Below are 12539 nucleotides of genomic sequence, written 5' to 3' on the forward strand. Positions count from 1 at the left end.
GGTCTTTAGATTGTTTCTCCCCCGATAAGGACAACTGTGATAAAACGAATGAATGGAATGCTTTGTTACAGATGGAATTACTACGTCCCCCCACCCGCTACCTAAACAATACCTGAAAACGGGAAAGCTGTGGGATTAAGTAAAGACATTACACACACAGTGCAGAAAAAAGCTATTTGATGGCATTTTGAGGTGACTAGGTCAGAGTTCCCAAGTAAGGAGCAAAGTAAACACCAATTTTATTTACTTCGCACAACATTAGTACTCAATTTCACTGTTTTAAAAAATTCCCAACTTTTATCTGTAAGGCTAGAGATATATAACAATTTATGTGGTTTTCGGCAAACGTCAAGGAAGCGAGAAAGCATTGACAGCTACCGGTCTCGCCGCCACCGCGGCTACAGCGGCGGCGTGCCCGTGTGGCTGCGTGCGCGCGCGACGGGCGGGGCGGGGCGGAGCGGAGGCGGGCACGCGCGCGCGCACGGGGCGGGGCGGAAGGGCCGGCGAGCGCGCGCGCGCGAGGCTGTCCGGTCGGCAGGGGGCGCTGCGCACCCACGCGGCGCTCTGCCTGCCCCCGGGTGCTGTCCGCGGCGGTTCGATTGGAGCAGCCGCCGAATAGCGCTTGGCGCCATTTTGAAGCGGAGAGGAGGAGGAACGGCCGGGCTGGCTGCGGAAGGGGAGGGGGGGGAGGAGGCGATTGGATGCGGCGGCGGCGGCGGATCCCGGAGAGCAGCGGAGAGGAGTAGCGAGTCGGCCACCCGGAGGTAGGAAGCAATTCAGTTAACGGGAAGAAAATGTCTCTTCCCTCTGGTCGCCGCGCTCCATTTTTCAGCGCCCGCCACCGCGGCTGAGTCTGTGGCGGGGCTCAAGCGCCGCCCGCCTGCCAGCCGAGACTCGCCTCCCGGCATCGGGGGCTGCAGCCGCTGGCTGCCTGGCGGCGGCGGGGCCGGGAGGAGTAGGGCGCGGGCCGGGGGCGTGGGCCGGGTTCTGCGGTGGGGGTGGGGAGGGCCCCACGGCCGGCGCGCTCCCTCCACGCCGCGGGCTCAGCCGCAGCCTCTGGAAATTAAACTTGCCGCCCTGGCAGGGCTGGGGCGCCCGCGGCGACGAGGGCGGCGGGCGGCGGGCGGTGACCTTGCGCGCGGCCGGGGGTCCGCGCCGGCTGCCCGCCGCCCCGCCGCCCCGCCGCCCGCGCCCCGCCGCCCCTCCCCCAGCGCCCGGCAGCCCGGCGGCTGTTTCCCGGGCGGCAGGCGGGCGGCGCGGCGCTCCTGTTGAATCCTCCCGCGGGCGGGTTTTCCCCTTTCCGGGCGAGGGGCGGGGAGCGCGGGTCGGGGCTGACCTCGGGGCGGTGTGCGGGCCTCGGCGCCCTCGCCCCCGCCGCTGGGTCGCCCGCGCCGTGCAGCCTCCGCTCCGGGCGACGACAACGGGCCGACCGAGTGACATTTTTATCCTGTTACTTGCCAGTCGCGGGAGATAAAGCGCGCCTACCGCGCCTCTTGGAGCTGGTGCTGGAGGCACCCGAGGACCTAGTTGAGGAAGAGTCCAGCACGGGCTGGAGTGGCTTCTCCCGGGCCACCACTGAGTTCTAGTTTTCCTTTCGGAAGCCTCGGAGTCGGAGCGACCATGCAAACGGTGTGCAGCTGTACAGTTGACATTTTTGCAGTCTCTTATCTTAGTGACACCTGAAAAGTTTCTAGTCGAGAGGAAACGCTTGTTTGTGGTTTCTTGCTGCTGTTGCCTATTGGTATATACGTTGAAGCTACGTTAAGCCGCGGTACAGTTATTCGAGGGAATGAGTCTGAACCCTGAAGCGCTGCACCTCGTCGGCTTCAGAGTTGCCTGTTCCTGCGTTCCTTCGCGGCCGGTGTAAACTCGGGGTAGGGTTTGAAAGAGCAGGTCCCTGCCTACTTGACACGTTTAGGCATCCTAACCAACTCCCGAAAGGGAACCCTTTATTTGATTTTGAAGGACGTGCTTTGAACGCTCTTCTCACACTTCTGTTATGAAATGATGGATGGGCAGTACTGTCCTGAACGACCCTACCCAACCCTGTTTGTTAAACCGTTTGGGAGACTGTGGATGTAGCCTTTACGTTCGAAGGTTGGTCTGTGGTCTTGAGTGAGTTTTGGAGGTCTTCTACTGTCTTCCTAATAACTTCTAAAAGTTCAAGTGTGTTTATATATGAGGCGAGCTGTAAGTCATAAATATTTAAAACTTGAATGGCAGTATAATCATTGTTCTCAACACATGTAGATGAAGTTCCAAGATAGAGCATTTTCTATACTTACGTAAGCAGTAGTCAAGTAAAATAGTTAAAAGCACAAACATGGTATCAAGCAAAATATGGGCTAGAAAGGACACTTATTTATGCAGTACATATGTCGGAGATGTTAGCAATTTTAGACAATAAGATGAGCATTCCTCTGGTGTGTGCAGGTCAGTTTGTGGAACGATTAATCTGCTGTCGTCTGGTGATAGCAGAAAACCTAATTAAAATTTATAGTGATGAATATGTAGGTGACAGTTTCAACATGGAACTTCTTATAGAAAGGTAGATTTATTTTGAAAACCTTAACTGTAAAAAAAAAATTGAGAACATTATTCTTTCAAAAAAAAAAACCTTAAATGAGAACATTATTCTTTCACAATAAATGTACGAATGTATATAGAAAAGGTGCACATTAGATATTCTTTGATTACTGAAATAGTGATTTTTTGTGTGTGCTTTTTTGATGGTTTAAAAAATTATACTCTGGGTTTTACTTGAACGTGTGAGTATTTTAAATGACAAGGTAGTGTTTGTATTGGCCTTTATTTTTTCTTAAAGAACTTTTGTGCCCTTTCTTATTTTCTCCTTTTTTGTTGAGGTTGATTCTCCTTGTGTTAACTTTGTTTTTTTACAGTGGCTTTTGACTCTTCCTGTCACTTTCATTCTTGTCTGGTTATGCCTTTTTCCTCACTTTTCCTGAGAATTAGAGGAGATAACGTGGTGAAGATAGTGATCCTTGCTGTCGTGGAATGTTTTGTACTAAGCATATTTGACAAGTAGTTCTACTGAGTTGGCTGTTGGATAAAAGTTTTAATTTCCAAATTTATTTTAAAATGGTTTGCAACTTTAATGGATACAAAGAGTCATGTTTTGAGGACCAGGCTTTGTCAATAATTTGTTAAGCCTAAAATAAAGTGATACGCTGTATTAGACAGGGCTTACCCTGGTGAAGACTGAATGGTACCCAAAACTTTGTGTAGAGGGGAATATTTTGGGAGATTGTGTTCTTTCTGCTTCTCCCTCTTGGAGATTAGGATTGTCCTGTGGCTTCTTCAGTGCTACTTCTTTTGATCATGTGTGCCTAGAACTAACAGGAGAGGTCACTGATTTCGCTTGGATGACAAGTACTGTATATAATCTATGTTAGAAAATAATAAATTTGTGTTTCCTTTATTAGTGTTAGAGAGCTATAAGGAAATTTAGATGATCTCCAACTCATTATATGCATGAGAAATTAGGTTCAGATTGTAACTTGATTGATTTATTCAAAGTCACAGTCATATTCTTGTGGAATTGAGGCAGCCCTTACATCTCCTGGAGGCTTAGAAGTATCCGCGTGGTCTGTATTGTTTTATTCAGGACTTAAGCAATATTTAAAATTATTGCCAGGTAGCATATTATTCTCTTTCTCCTTTCCCCCCTTTTTTTTCATTCAACCAAGAAAGTTTCGAGGTTAACCATCTGTTTCAGAGTCTGGTTTTAATAATTTCTATCCAGGATGCGGTCCACTTAAATTGTCTCAGAAGATAACCTCTTGCATGTCTCTGTCTCCTGGAGTTGCTTGATCTTTCATTGTGTAACAGTATTTGACAAGGCATTTATTTATTCTTTGTTAAACTTGTAAGCCAGGGTAATTTGGAAGTTAGTGTTGAACTTTATTTTGTTATAAGATGCATGTGTGCATGAATGTGTTTTTTTTTATTTTTTACTTTCTTTTTTTTTACTTTTAAACTCAATTTGCTACACAAGTCATTTGCTTCCAGTTACAGTAGGTGTTTGGAGAAAATTGTATTTGGTTTGAGTATTCCTGTTTGGAAATGTTAAAAATTCCAAAAATACTTAGTCTAACAATAAACCCAGTAATTTCTCTGAGAACATATTTACTTTTTTAGTTTATTTAAGAAGTTGCCAAATGGTTCAAAATTGTGCTTCCTTGGAGTGTAGAGGTCAGTTCTTCCTCACACTGTACTGTCATGAACCACCTGATTATAACCATTTTCCCCAATACTTAAAAAGGTTTTATAACTCTTTCTCACTAATTAGTTCAAAATTAAGGATAAGTTTGCTGTAATTGTTTCAGTTGATAGGGATGATCATGCTCTGTGAGAAAATCGTGAAGATTAAACTCAGATTAGTTAAATTTAGTTGTTTAAATCTTAAAGCCATTACTCTGAGATGTTTAAAAATATCCATGATAGTTATTGTGCTCTAATGATTAGACATCAGTAATAAGCAGTAACTAGAAATACTTGGTTTAGCTGTGTAACACTTATAAGTTAGCCAAGGGGAGTGGAGGAAAGACTGATAAGCAGGAAGCTAATTTGAGGCATCTTTAAAGGACCATGATCTAGAAGTACTCCACTAACTTGCCTCCCTTTGACAGAGATTGCTCTGACCTGATTCAGTTAAAATGAACAAATACTAAGCTTCATATATATACTGTACCATGGATGATGTAATAAACAGGACTGAGACTCTGCCCTATAGAAGTTTCGAGTGGTGGTTTGCCACTTGCACCAAGGTGATGAGAGCTGAGAAAAACCAGAGTAGGATCCCTGCTGTTAAGTGATTCTACCATGGCCAGGCCTTCCTCCCTCTTCAGTGACAGTTGAGGTTGCTCTTTATGTGGGAGAGTGAAGGAGGGGACATTATGACCACAAGCATTGTCTCTCTCTTGGAGAGAATGGTTAGGGGGCCCAAAAGGAAACAAGAGTTTGTGGTTCCCTGGGCAGTGTAGGGATTCTTTTTCCCTTTCATCTCAGAGGTGGTTTTAGAGAAGTAAGGGAAGAGATTTTTAAAGAAAAGTCCCAGATATATATCCAAAGTGTATTTACAGAATGCATCCCTAAGTAGTTGAAATTCCGCCAATTTCAGTTAACCTTCAGATATTGGGATGGGGGTTGGGGTGTGTATGGAGAGTTGGTAGTGAGAGTTGTTGTTAAGGTTGGCGGGAACAGAGTACTTTAAAGAATTGTATATTTTAAGTTAAAAGTTATACATGTATATGATAAGGAAATTCTTGTGGTACAGAAAATAAAAATAAAAGCTACTTTATCTCTTCCCCCTAAAAGGTAATCCACTGTTAACAGTTTTCAGAAAATTTACTTTTCAAAAAATTTATGCAAATAGTATTATACTTACTGCTTTTTTTTGTTGTTGTTATTAAAAGCTATATTGTTTACTTTTTTCCTGAAATTTACTTTTTTCTGTAGTTGATGTCATGTAGCTCTTCTCATATTGGCACATATAGATCAACATAATTTAAACAATGATTAGAGTATTATATGCATGTGTCACCACAATTTATTCTGACTCCTTTTGAGTGGTATGTAGGTTGTAACTACTTACACAAACCGACAGTATATGACTATGACTGTTACATGTTTGCCAACATTGGGCTTTATTAAACTTTATGCCTTTTGCTGATTTGATATGTGAAGTTTGTATCTTGTTTTGGGTTTGCATTTTGTTGATTATGAGGAGGGGAAAACATTTTTGTATGCTTATTGGGCAGAGGTTACTTGCAGCGCACACTTTAGATTGAGTAGGTTAAGTTATCTGTGCACCCCTCCCCCCCATCTAAAATGGTTTGAGGGAGATGGAACTTTTAGAGAGAAATAAGGTTTCAGAGCCCATGGCACGTTGAGGGGGAGCAGTGCTCTGAATGGAGAGGCTGCAGTGCTAGACTTTGAACAATAACCAGAGGTTAAGTATTGAAAGCCCTTAACTTGGTCTTAATGGAAGATTATATAAAGGCAGGAAGGGAGATTTGAGAGTCAGGGCAAGTAATTTCATATAGGGTAAGCTCTATCTCCTACTGTCTACTTGTCCTGTCTCACCACTCCCCCCTTGTGCCCCAACTGTCATTTCATTTTTATTTATACTGTCATTTGACTTGCTCCTCTTCCCTGGTGGGGTGGCAGCCTTGACTTTGATATTTCAGTTCTTCCAGAGATGAGGAACACTTAGTTTTTATTATAAGGGAAACTGATTTTTCTTCAAACCAAAGGGAGCAGTTCTCATTTCTAATGTTCTTTAGATCTATTTTTTGATCTTTAGTAGTCCCTCTTTATAGTTGATATTCTGCTAGTGTCAGGGACCTTACATGCTGACCTGTGCAGAAGTTGGCATGACTACATGAGCTTTGTTCCTATTTAATCCCTACATGCTGCCCCCACCCCAGCTTCACATTTTTTTTTTAATGAAATAAGTTTTTTTTCTTAGTAGGTTTGGGAGGCAATTGATTTAAAAGGCTCTTGTCTGTTACTCCCTATCCCAACCCCCCCCAAATGGTAAGTATGTAGAGATGTGTTAATTAGCTTGATTGTGGTGATCTTTTCACAGTGCATACATATATCAAAAGACAAGCTGTATACCTTAAATATCTACATTTTTATGTGTCAAAGAATCTCAGTAAAGCTGGTTAAAAAAAAGTTTTTGTCTCCAGTTATTATATACACGAGTTAATATCAAATGGCTGGCCCTTTTTCAACTTTACCTTTAGTCTAGGCCAGCGGCTCTCAAATGGGGGTGATTTTGAACACCGCTTCCTTCCCCAGCTCCTCGCCCAAGGACCTTTGGCAATGCCTGGAGACATTTTGGTTGTCACAACTGGGGGTGGGGGGAGGGGGGCGGGAAGAGTGGTGCTACTGGTATCTAGTGAGTAGAGGTAGGGATGCTGCTAAACATCCTACAATGTGTAGGGCAGCCCTCCACAACAAAAAATTATCTGGCCTAAAATGTCTCTTTTGCCAAGAAACGCTGGATTCAGCAGACCTAGTCCAGGAAGCTCCCAGCTCAGGTGAATTAGGCCTGCCCACCAACTTTGATGATAGCAGTCAAGCAGTAGTAATGTTTCATGTAGTCTTATGCTCAGAATGGAAAGCTTTGAAATATAGATCTTGAGTACATTTTTTTCCTCCTCTGTCTCTTTGGTCCCTTTCTTTTCAGCGTTTTGCTTTCCTTCTCCTCTGCCTTCATGGTGTAACATAATTAGGTCAAGGCTTTGCAGTCCTACGTGGAGTTTGGAAGGTCACTAGCATTGAAGACTTGAACAGCAGTAGGAACATATTTAGGCATTTAATATGATGCTTGATAAGTGAAGTCCTTTGCTGAGGAAAGCAGAAGAGCATGGCGGTTAAGCATATAGACATAGAGTCAAGACTGCTTGGGTTTTTATCCTCCCTCCATCACTAGCTAGTTGTGTCACCGTGGATAAATTACCTAATTGCCAAGGCTCAGTTTCTTAAATCTGTGAAGTGGGGAATAATAGCAGGTATCTCATTTTTAAAATCAGCTTTATTGAGATATAATTCACATTCCATACAGTTCACCTATTGAAACTGTGCAACTCATCAACTTCTAGTACATTCGCAGGTGTGTGCAACCATCACCACAATCTGCTCTTAGAATATTTTTGTCTCTTATAAAAGAAACCCTAAACCCATTAGCGGTCACTTCCAGTCATCCCTTAAATTAGTTTTTGATATAAGGCAGGCCAGATGCTTCCCTTGGTGACAAGTATGTAAGTACTTAATAGAAAACTATAACTTGGGGCAGGGAGACTCTATTTGTGGCAGGTCCATTCACAACACTTTAGAGAAGGCAAAGATGGATATTTGTTGAATGGATATTTGCATGCTATACTATGTAAGGAAATTGTGCTCAGAGATATAAAGATGAAAGATACACCTTTATTTAAGAGATCTATATTCAAGTGGGAAGAAGGAGACTGGTATCACAAAATACCAGTTATAATTGTAAAATAATTATAAAACGAGGCAGAATAAAGTGCTTTCAGGAAGGTGTAAACAACATACTTGAAATTGGAAATTTGTTAAAGGGAGATTAATTACTTAGGTTAAGAGTGTAGGAACCATGAAAAACTTCTTAAAGGAGGGACCATTTTGGCCAAGTCTTAGATGATAAAATATGGTACTCTGGCTCTGTGAAGAGCACTTGAAGAATGCTGTGCTTTTTTGAGGTATTGGTGGTATTCTCATCTTTTTTTTTTTGCTGCCTCATGCTGCTGCCAAATGGTTGCCTCTGGTAGCTCCACCTGCACCCTTTTTAAAAAAAAAATTATTTATTTACTTTTTGCCACACCTCGAGGCTTGAGGGACCTTAGTTCCTGGACCAGGGATCCAACCCGGGCCCTCGGCAGTGAAAGCACCAAGTCCTAACCACTGGACAGCTGGGGAATTCTCACCCGCACCCTTTTTTGATGTTTCTAATCTGTTGTGAACTTGGGAAGTTATCTAAATGTAACAAATAAATAAGCTTTTAGTGAGAGCCTGGTGTCTGTGAGAAAAGGGTACGATTGTGTGGCCTTATGCTGTCACTTTGAGTTAGTTGCCTTTTTAGTTTTATTTTCTGGGTTAATTGGGTTTACAGAATAAATAATTCCTAGGTAAATTAGGCTCATATAAAATGTTTTCCCTTTTTTTCCTCCAAGGCTTCTATTAACAGCCATATCCCTAACGTTTCTTCTCAATTTCCTATCTTTTTCTCATATGCCATCAGACACAACACTTCCAGTACATGTCCAAAACTGAGCTGCCTTCCTTTATCCTTTAACATCTGCATTGGTTAATACAATTTTTTTTTTAAGTTGAATGGCTGGGTTTGTCATCAAGTCAGCAACTTGGGTGTCATCTTGATCTCTCTGTCTCCTTTACTTCTCAAATCAAATGAGTTAACAAAGCCTGTTGATTCTGATACAGTAGTTCAAAGTTGTTTTTTTTTTTTAACACTATCTGCACAGTAATACTTCAAAAGTAAAAAACCAAAAAGAGAAAAAAGTCTCTTTTCCATACCCTTCCTCATCTGTAAAGTTCCCAGACTCCTCTACAATAGCTTACTAGTATTATTGGGTTTTTTATATATCCTTCTGGGGGTTTAAAAAATACAACGCTGTACAAGTATATGTATCCCACCCCATGCCTCCCCTCACCCCAACACATGTTTTACACTAATGTTGGAAATGTTGCCTTTTATTTATTTATTTATGTCACTTAACAGTATACCCTGGAGATCTTTCTGTATTAGTATATAAAGTTCTAGTATGTGTGCTCTCTTTCTCAACAGCTGCAGAGTGTTCATTTATGGACCGTAATTTAACTAGCCCACTGATGGACAGTTAAATTGTTTCCAGTTCTTGCTATTATAAAAATACTGCATGAACAACCTTGTACATATATCATCTTGTACACATGCAAGTGTGTCTGTAGATTAACTTCCTAGAAGTGGAATTGTTGGGTCAAAGAATAAAGCGGATACAATTTTGATAGATACTGTTAAGTTGTCCTTCATGAGGGTTGTAGGATATAATTTTGATAGATATAGTTCCGTTGTCCTTTGTGAGGGTTGTCACAGTAATGTATACATGAGAGTAGTTGTTTTCCTATAGCCTTGCCGCAACAGCATACAATGATACTTTTTGGATTTTTGCCAATATGATAGGTGAAAAATGGTACCTCAGTGTAGTTTTAATTTACATTTCTCTCTTTTTTTTTTAAAACATCTTTATTGGAGTATAATTGCTTTACAATGGTGTGTTAGTTTTTGCTGTTTATCAAAGTGAATCAGCTATACATATACATATATCCCCATATCCCCTCCCTCTTGCGTCTCCCTCTCACTCTCCCTATCCCACCCCTCTAGGTGGTCACAGAGCACGGAGCTGATCTCCCTGTGCGACTGCTTCCCACTAGCTATCTATTTTACATTTGGTTGTGTATATATGTCAGTGCCACTCTCTCACTTCTTCCCAGCTTACCCTTCCCCCTCCCCGTGTCCTCAAGTCCATTCTCTACATCTGCGTCATTATTCCTGTCCTGTCCCTAGGTTCTTCATAACCATTTTTTTTTTTAGATTCCATATATATGTTAGCATATGGTATTTGTTTTTCTCTTTCTGACTTACTTCACTCTGTATGACAGGACAGACTCTAGGTCCATCCACCTCAATACAAATAACTCAATTTCATTTCTTTTTATGGTTGAGTAATATTCCATTGTATATATGGGCCACAGCTTCTTTATCCATTTGTCTGTCAGTGGACACTTGGGTTGCTTCCATGTCCTGGCTATTGTAAATAGTGCTTCAGTGAACATGGTGGTACATGACTCTTTTTGAATTATGGTTTTCTCAGGTTATATGGCCAGGAGTGGGATTGCTGGATCATATGGTAGTTTTATTTTTAGTTTATTAAGGAACCTCCATACTGTTCTCCATAGTGGCTGTATCAGTTTACATTCCCACCAACAGTGCTAGAGGGTTCCCTTTTCTCCACACCCTCTCCAGCATTTACTGTTTGTAGACATTTTGATGATGGCCATTCTGACCGGTGTGTGGTGATACCTCATTGTAGTTTTGATTTGCATTTCTCTAATGATTAGTGATATTGAGCATCCTTTCATGTGTTTGTTGGCAATCTGTATACCTTCTTTGGAGAAATGTCTATTTAAGTTTTCTGCCCATTTTTGGATTGGGTTGTTTGTTTTTTTGACATTGAGCTGCATGAGCTGCTTGTAAATTTTGGCGATTAGTCCTTTGTCAGTTGCTTCATTTGCAAATATTTTCTCCCATTCTGTGGATTGTCTTTTCGTCTTGTTTATGGTTTCCTTGGCTGTGCAAAAGCTTTTAAGTTTCATTAGGTCCCATTTGTTTATTTTTGCTTTTATTTCCATTTCTCTAGGAGGTGGGTCAGAAAGGATCTTGCTGTGATTTATGTCATTACATTTCTCTTATGAGTGAAGATGAGTATCCTTTGTTTGGGCCATTTTGATCATTCTTTTTTTTTCTGTGAACACTCTGATTTTAATTTTCACTCATTTTCCTGTCCATTTTGGGGGTTCTTGAATTTCTCTTCAGTCCATGTGTGGCGATTGGTTTACTAAAAGGAAACATGACTTGCTTGTTGCAGGTGCCTTCTTACAGGTAGCTCTGCTTCCATTTTTCACTCTCTTTTAGGCTTTTTCTCACAGTGTTAGCAGAGTGATACTTGTAGTTGCAGATTTGTATGTGTCCTTCCCTTGCTTAAAGCTGTTCAGTGGCTCTTCACTGCCTCTATAATGCAAATGCCTTAACATTAGAATGGTACCTACCTACCTTGCTGGCATTTCCCTTTTTTCCATAGGTTCTCCAAACTCCAAAAACACTGAACTGCTCCTAGCTCCCTGTTGTTTTAGACTCTTTGCCTCTGTGTCTTTGCACGTGGTATTTCTCTGCTTATAATGATCCATTCCTGCTTGTCTGCATGTCCGAAGTCCTGCTTTTCATCCTTCACCTAACGAAAAGGCTTTTCTGTTACCTAACTCTTCTTTCAGGCAGTGTATGGTGCCCTTTTCTCCTTCTCACAAGTCCCTGTGTATATCTTTCTTTTTTTAATTAATTAATTTTTATTTTTGGCTGTGTTGGGTCTTCATTGGGGTGCATGGGCTTCTCACTGTGGTGGCTTCTCTTTGTTGCGGAGCATGGGCTCTAGGCACGGGCTCAGTAATTGTGGCTCGAGGGCTCTAGAGCACAGGTTCAGTAGTTGTGGCTCGAGGGCTTAGTTGCTCCATGACATGTGGGATCTTCTCGGACCAAGGCTCGAACCTGTGTCCCCTGCATTGGCAGGAGGATTCTTAACCACTGCGCCACCAGGGAAGTCCTCCCTGTGTATATCTTTATAATGTAAACCCTCACATTGTGTATTGTTATCGTGTATTTCCTTGCTTTAGATTGTTATCCTCTTGAGGCATGAACTTAACAGTTATTTTGTAAAGCAAGCATCATGTTTGGCACATAGTAGATGAGTAACAATTACGGATAACCCATAAATGTGTGTGTATATATATATATATATATACACTAAGTATATATGTGGACAACCCAAGACAAAGAAAAAATGGAAAATTAATACTATGAGCTCAAATTTATTTTTAAAATTTTTTTTAATTTATTTATATTGAGATGTAAATTAAATACAATAAAATGTACAGATTTTAGCTGTTCACTTTTAGTTGTGACAGTTATACCCGTGTAACTGATAACCAAAAGATGATAAAGAACATTCTCATCACCCCAGAAAGTTTAATGGTTGCCCTTTCCATTCCGTTCTCCTCTCTCCCAAGCACTGTGATTTCTAACAATGTAGATTATTTTGTTTGGTCATCATACAGTGTGTGCTTTTTTGCATCTAGCTTCTTCTGCTTAACATATATTTCCAGATGCATCTATGAGGTTGGATGTGTCAGAGTTCTTTTTATTGCTGAGTAGTATTTTGTTA

General features: G+C 41.6%; 1 protein-coding gene across 6 annotated transcripts in view; it reads left to right on the forward strand.

Annotated features, from left to right (window-relative positions):
- The first annotated feature begins 651 nt into the window (after nucleotides 1-651).
- Nucleotides 652-12539, forward strand: part of PDS5B (PDS5 cohesin associated factor B) — a 195411-nt gene continuing 183523 nt past the window's right edge. For 5 of the 6 annotated variants that reach the window (XM_030882528.2, XM_030882529.2, XM_030882533.2 and 2 more), the window contains exon 1: nucleotides 652-764. The gene's annotated coding sequence lies outside the window, so the exon portion shown is untranslated. Of the gene's footprint in view, nucleotides 765-1447; nucleotides 1630-12539 lie in introns of those variants that run through there. The other variant, XM_060287941.2, reaches the window with a different exon arrangement.

Source organism: Globicephala melas, chromosome 18 (assembly GCF_963455315.2).
Source record: "Globicephala melas chromosome 18, mGloMel1.2, whole genome shotgun sequence".
Classification (NCBI taxonomy): Eukaryota; Metazoa; Chordata; class Mammalia; order Artiodactyla; family Delphinidae; genus Globicephala; species Globicephala melas.